Consider the following 7,893-nt stretch of genomic DNA (forward strand, 5'->3'; position numbering starts at 1 on the left):
CTAAAACCCTCAGTTTGTTTCTCAGAGTCCATAGTCTCTCATGGTTCATCTCCCCCTCCGATTCCCCCCCTCTTCATTTTTGCCTTCCTTCTCCTAATGTTCTCCATGCATTCCTTATGTTCCACAAATAAGTAAAACCATATGATAATTGACTTCCTCTGCTTGACTTATTTCACTTAGCATCATCTCCTCCAGTCCCATCCATGTTGATGTAAAAGTTGGGTATTCATCCTTTCTGATGGCTGAGTAATATTCCATTGTATATATAGACCACATCTTCTTTATCCATTCATCTGTTGAAGGGCATCTCAGCTCTTTTCACAGTTTGGCTATTGTGCATATTGCCGCTATGAAAATTGGGGTGCATATGGCCCTTCTTTTCACTACATCTGTGTCTTTGGGGTAAATACCCAGTAGTGCAATTGCTGGGTCATACAGTAGCTCTATTTTTAATTTTTTGAGGCACCTCCACAATGTTTTCCAAAGTGGCTGTACCAACTTGTATTCCCACCAACAGTGTAAGAGGGTTCCCCTTTCTCTACAACCTCTCCAACATTTGTTGTTTCTTGCCTTGTCAATTTTTGTCATTCTAACTGGTGTAAGGTGGTATCTCAATGTGGTTTTGATTTGAATTTCCCTGATGGCTAATGATGGTGAATATTTTTTCATGTGTCTGTTAGCCATTTGTATGTCTTCTTTTAAGAATTATCTGTTCATGTCTTCTGCCCATTTTTTGACTTGATTATTTTTTGGTGGGGTGTTGAGTTTGAGAAGTTCTTTATAGATCTTGGAAATGAGCACTTTGTCTGTAGTGTCATTTGCAAATATCTTCTCCCATTCTGTGGGTTGCCTCTTTGTTTTGTTGACTGTTTCCTTTGCTGTGCAGAAGCTTTTTATCTTGATGATGTCCCAAAAGTTCATTTTTGCTTTTTTTCACTAGCCTTTGGAGATGTATCTTGAAAGAAGTTGCTGTGGCCAATGTCGAAAAGGTTACTGCTTATGTTCTCCTCTAGGATTTTGATGGATTCCTGTCTCACATTGAGGGCTTTCATCCATTTTGAGTTTGTCTTTGTGTATGGTGTTAGAGAATGGTCGAGTTTCATTCTTCTGTATATAGCTGTCCAATTTTCCCAGCACCATTTATTGAAGAGACTGTCTTTTTTCCATTTCATATTTTTTCCTGCTTTGTCAAAGATTATTTGACCATAGAGTTGAGGGTTCATATCTGGGCTCTCTATTCTGTTCAAATGGATACACTGTTAAAAAGGATCATGACTCGTATTTCTTGGAAGCTATCTTTTTTTTTTTAGAAAAGTCTACCGCGGAGAGATTAGGTCACCTATTCTCTGAGTTGAAAGTGAATTTCCAATTCCTCTTTTGATTTCCTTTACAGATGTCATTGGGCAATTGTGTCTTTGCCACGAATGTTGCAGTTAATGTCACAGGGATGAGGTGCTACTAGCAATGGGAGAAGAAACTGCTAAGACTGGTCTTGAGCCTAAGAAAAAGAAACCTTCAGCTCCGCCCAGTCGGACACACCAAGGATAAGGATATTGATTTCTCAATATGTGAATGGATATATATTTTGGAGAACTGAACTCATAAGGAGGCTTTGGTAGGGCAAAATGTGGGGTTATGGTCATAAATCTGGTCAAATCCACTAACCTTAAAAGAACTTAAGGTACTATACTATTATCTATTTCTGATAGGCATACATTTTATGCATTTTTATAGTATCATAAAACAGAATCATAACACATATTTACAACTGTATTTAATTAAATTTTAAAGTATTAGTTTCAAATTATTCTCAGATCCTGAATTACTAAACAGTATGTCCCAAACGAGGTGAGAATTAGCAAGGTTACAACTGAAGTTGTCCTTTCTTCCTTTAATCCATCTAATGGAATAGTACTGTGTGTATATATATATATATATAGAGAGAGAGAGACAGAGAGAAAGAACAGGTGCATATGTGAAGGGGAGGGTCCAAGGGAGAGGGGGAGAGAGAATCTTTCTAAAAAATTTTTATTTGAATTCAATTTAGTTAACATATACTCTATTATTAGTTTCAGTGGTAGAATTTAGTGATTCATCAGTTGTGTCTAACACCCAGTGCTCATTGCTTCAAGTGCCCTCCTTAACGCCCATCCCCCAGGTACCCCATCCCCACCACCCACTCCCCTCCCCCAGTGTGTTTCCTATTGTTAAGAGTCTCTTACGGTTTGCCTCCCTCTATGTTTTTGTCTTATTTGATTTGGCTCCAGGCCCAGCAAGGAGCCCAAGGAGGGGCTCATCCCAGGACCTGAGCTGAAATCAAGAATCAGGCGCTTAGCTGACTGAGCCACTCAGGTGCCCACACTGTTTATAATTTTTATGTATGATACTTCTATAGAAGTTTTTTTTGAAGAAAATATGCGAATAATACAAAAAATTTAAGGTACTGTTTTGAAATAACATTTTTGATATAATTTAATACATTTTTGGTGCTCTGGACCACAGCCAGGAAATAACCACAACATATATAATTCCAAATAGATGTTTCTTGACTGATATTTTATATACCTAACCTGTCAGATATTGTTATCCTAACACTCCACATAATGACTCGTTAAAGTGTTTTTCATAATTTACCAAGAAAAAAATATGCTGGGGTTGAAGGTATGTGTAGAGAGCCTGATGTCTCATTAATTTGAAGTAAAAGACTCTAGGCTTGTTTATTGTAAACATTATAATTTTCCATTTAAAACTTTATGAAATCATTCAAGTCAAGAAAAGAAAGGCAGTCTTTGATCTACTAGATTACTCTATCTGTCATGTGAGAAAAAATTACTCATCTATTCGTGCCTTCCTTTCTCCTCTCCCTAAACATTCATTCCCTTGAGAGACCTTATCCTTTGAGAAGAGTTAATAGCACCCAACCTTGACTATTTGCTTACGTCCCAAACTCTTTCATTTTAAAAAATTTACTTGCACATACGCACAAAAAATTCAATGAAAAGATCAAGGAAGAAATGGTTGATAACTATCAGTAAATTTTTAAAAAATGTATATATGTATATAAAAATGGCTATTACAGAATTTAAAAATACAAGAGATATTAATTTAAGAGATGATATCTTTATTATACATATAAAGTGCTATCACAAACTAATTCATAAATAAAAAACTGTTGTGCTTTTGTTTAAAAAAAAAGGAAAAGTTGCCTGTTCCAATGAACCTGTATTTAAAAGTAGTCATTTCCTGGAATATCTTGACATGATATTGTAGTATCCACACTTAAGGAACGTATTCTTACCTATGATGGAGAGTAACTCAAATATAAGTTTTTACACCTAATTGTCAGAGCATGATTTTCACTTGTTCCTAAATCAGTTTGTAGGCTTCAGCAAATATGTATTGAAGTCCTACAATTTTCAGAGACTGGGGATAGAATACTGAGCAAAAAGAGGTACCACTGTGAAGGAAGAACCTAGGCAGCAGAAGTCTAATAAACATACAAACAGTAACATAATAATGATTGCTAAACCTCGCGATCTTTACAAATGCAAGAAATATCTGAAGTAAGGTTATATATCCTCAGAGCCTTAAAATTTAGTGCTTAATCTAAGAGACCAGATGATGCTTTCCCCTTGTTATTTGCTATTATTTATATCCAGGATTAATTTTCTTATCCCATTTATATATAAGAAAAGGAGAGCTAGGGGTTAATATAAGTTAAATTGTTACTTACAAGCCAAGAAGTGACTCAAGGTAACAGACTATACACCACAGGGCACAAATTGCATGTAGAAAAATACACACTTGCAAGCACACACACATAGTCATATGTCAATCAAATGTTTATTAATGGAGGCATAGATATTATAGGAAAATATAACAATACGTATCACATATATTTTTAAATTTATGACACTTCCTCCTATGTATCCTTATGTATCATATATTGGTATACTTCTTAATATGCTCTAAATTTATAAAATCAGGCTATTCATTCCTTTATTTATAATTAATAATTTATGCACATATCATAATGCTGTATGTATATTAGTAAAAATTCAGAAACAATGCAAATGTCTAACAAAAGTGAAACATTTAAGTCAATGTTTTGTGGCATCAGATTATTTACTAATTTAATAATAATATTTAAGAAAAACTACATCTTTAAAATTATGTAATAACAAAGAAATATGCAGCATTTTATACCATATTTATCATATGAACTACATTTTATTTATGGAGATTGAGACAGAATGTTATGAATAAAACCATATGAAACTACATTTTATTTAAAGAGATTGAGACAGAATGTTATGAATAAAATGGTTACTCGAAATTAGAAAAATTTTTAAAATGCATATTTATGGGAGAACTGATTTCTAATTATTGCCATGCTATTTTCTAATAGCTCTATAGTATATATATTTCCTTTATAATCAGAAAATGTATTAAATGAAAGAAACATGTATATATAATTAACACGCTAAACATTTACGGAGCAATAACTGTGTTTCTGGAACCATATTAAATATTGACATTGAGGGGAACCTGGGTGGCTCAGTCAGTTAGGTACCCGACTCTTGATTTCTGTTCAGGTTGTGATCTTCAGGTCCTGAAATCGAGTCCTACGTCAGACTCCAAGCTGGGAATGTGGAAACTACTTAAGATTCTCTCCCTCTCCCTGTGTGCCCCCCAAATGATTTTGATGAGGTGTTATTCTACAAAGTCACATAAATAGTACACTCAAAAATATGTCATAAGTACTACATTAAGTCAAATGTAAAAAAAAAACGATTAGGTACCCAATATTGATTGGAATTTGAGTAACATGCATGTGAGAAAATGAAATTTGAACTGAACTTGCAGAAGAGTAGGGGTTTTCTAGGCATTAACTAATTAAGTAAATAACTTGCATCAAATAAATAACACAAATGATATAATACACGCAGGCATACAAGAGTGGTCTGGAGTTACAATGGGCAGCAAGTACATAAAATTATTGTTCAAGCATGAATAGCAGTAAGAGCAGAATGGGAACTGCCACTATAACAATTAATCTCTCTCTATGATAAGACAGTAAGTTTGGACTTTCTCCTATAGGTTACAGAGAACCATTTATGTTTGTTTCTTAAGGAATAACACAGAGGGGGTTATTTTTATTTTGCAAAGATGACTATGGTGGCAATATTTAATGTAAAAAGGAAGAGATTCAAGGAGAAGGGAGAGTGAGTTGGAAGCTACTGTGGTCTGTCTAAATGAGCTGATGATCACAGTCAGAACTAGTATGATAAAAATGGAACAGAGACAGCATACACTTGTAGTCAATAAAATAAAGGTGGCAGGTTCAAAATAGGAGGTCAATTAAAGATAACTATACATTGATTAGTTTTGAAGTTCATGGCAGTATGTTTGTTAAAAAATGTGGAAAATTTGAAGAGGCAGTGGTATAAGATGCATTTACCTTTAATTCACCAGTATATCAAAATATGTATTCAGCAATATCAAATAAAAAATGAATCCATACCTATGTAAGGAAAAACTTTATTCAGAAGGACGACTGCAATGGAGAGAATGTTCTGAGCAAGAGCAAGAGGCTTTTCTTTTATAGGGAGGAGTATGGGGCTTGGGAGAAGCAAAAATAGTGAAGTTGCTGGACAGGGTGGAGAGCAGGTCAGTCTTCCATTCTGGCAGCCTACAGGATGTCAAGGTGGGTCTGTGTGCTGCTGAGGGTGGGTCAAAATCCAGGGGCCTTGGGGACAGAGAAACTTCAGCAAAGTTTTCTTTTAGGGCACTTTGTTCTGATTGACCAGTGGGAACAAGAGATTCAACTAATCATTAATGAGAAAAAGATGAGAATTTGGAGGGTCTGGCATAGGGAAGCAAAAGGGAGGGTCATCAGTGAGTCTTACCTAAATCTTACAGTGAAGGATTGCTCCTCCCAGTAAGCTGTTTCCAGAACACAGAAAGGTAAGGGGCTTTCCTTAACTGTTGCTCTTTTCCAGTATCACAGGGTTCAGATAAAATTCAATAGTGTTAGCAGCTACAATGATATAGACCCAGGGGTCAAAATGAAGAAAGCAAAGCTGCCCTTGGAAGCAACCAGTCTACCAGAGAAGAGAAATATGTTAATAACTTCTATAATTAAAATAAATGTTATAAGAGAGCTATGGAAAAGGTAAAATATGTGTCTATAAAAGATTGTACATGGTTTTCATTTGCACTGTTAAAGATTTTTTAAGAATTGATAATAGAGTGAAGCTATTAAAAATGTGTAGCTCAGGCTTCCAGGAGTGTAGAAGCCAGAGCTGCACCTCAAACCGGTTGACCTTCCGAAACTGGCAGGATGAATGTAGTGGTGGCACACAATGAAGTAAACCCAAGCCCTCAGGTGGCAAATCTCCAGGGCATCTGGCTGGCTTCCATCCTCTTGGCAGGACTGCCACATGTGGTTCTACTCAGTGTCCCCTTCTTCAGCATTTCTATTGTCTTGACTCTGACCCACAACATCATAACTGTCTGTCTGTGTTTTCTTAAATACAATGAAAGGGACACCCTTGGAGACTCCTGATCAAGGAATGGCTCTGCTACTGTCACACTGAGAACAGACAGGTTCCAGTTCACCTCTTCCTGCAATTCCTCAGCATCTCTCCTATGGTACTCTGCTTCCCAGCCAGCTTCTACACTAAGTAAGCTGCTGCTCACCTCCTCATCAACACACCTCACTGCTCAGCCTACTGCTGTCTGAGTTGTCCCAACTCTATAGGGTTTGTCCCTTTGGCATCCACAAATACTGAGTGAGGGGGCTGGGAAAGAGGCTGAAACAAAATGCTGTAACATCCTTCCCTTCTCCATGCTGCCTTCTGTACGTTGAAAGCCTGAGAACTAAACAACCTTTCCTAAACTCCCTGGAAGACCTCAGGTTGGAAAGTGGAGTTCCCTGGGACCAGGCCTGCTAGGAACAGGGTTCTTTGAATCAGGAAAGGCAGCTGCTTAGCTGGAATTTTGCTTCTCCCTTCTTTTTGCTCCATGGTCTGAGGAGGTAAGGGCATTTTTGCTGTTCAGTATATAATACTGAAACGTAATTTGGTAAAACATGTTTGCAGAAGGTTTGGGTAACGTTAGCAGAATATGGCATTTTTACCTTGATTTCATTTGACCCTGGATTTCTAGAGGAGTATGTAAGTGTTTCAAATAAATTTCCATAAATAGTGGAATAAAGTTATAGCCACTAGAATAAGCTCATAATTTGTCCATTTATATTCTTCATAGGTAGGTGAGGTCACTTCACTTCCAAAGAGGAAAATTGGTCAGGTTTCAGGAAATTAAATTAGAGTGCTAGTTAAATGTCAGTGCCAAAATAAAAATGTGTGTGCCTCTGGGTTTTGCCCATAGGTAAGATAACATTTCAGCAATTTTTGACTATGACTTTTGGGCATTTTATCTCACCAACAAAGATTTAAGATGGACTTCTTGCCAATTCTACTCGCCCAACCTACAATTATTTTTTTTCCTAACATTTGTTCAAGCACCCTTCCAATCATTCTGTCTTAACCCCTCCACTCCATTTTATTTTTCCATACTATAACATTTCTTGTTGGAAGGACTTACTTTCCTTTTTAGTGGTGCTGTTTATGAGCTATAACAATGCTTCTGAAACTTTAATGTAAGAATCAGTTAAAGAACTAATTTAAATGCAAATTCTTATCAACAAAGATTCTGAATCAATAAGTTAGTAGTCTTAGGCCAGAGAATGTCTGTGTTTAATAGTCATTGCAGATAATTTCTTACATTAAATGTGCCAAGTGATTCCCACAGCATATTTAGAGAATCATTGTATGATGAAACAGAAATAGGCCGAAAATCAGCCTAAAAAGCTCTTGATATTTTATTACT

The 7,893-nt window shown here is 36.2% G+C and overlaps 1 pseudogene; it reads left to right on the forward strand.

The window, feature by feature from the left end:
* Positions 1-6,343: 6,343 nt before the first annotated feature.
* LOC112826409 (ORM1-like protein 2 pseudogene) lies at positions 6,344-6,794 on the forward strand (annotated as a pseudogene).
* Positions 6,795-7,893: the final 1,099 nt, after the last annotated feature.

This window comes from Callorhinus ursinus, unplaced genomic scaffold (genome assembly GCF_003265705.2).
Source record: "Callorhinus ursinus isolate GAN/ISIS: 27379988/994484 unplaced genomic scaffold, GSC_fseal_2.0 scaffold7, whole genome shotgun sequence".
Classification (NCBI taxonomy): domain Eukaryota; kingdom Metazoa; phylum Chordata; class Mammalia; order Carnivora; family Otariidae; genus Callorhinus; species Callorhinus ursinus.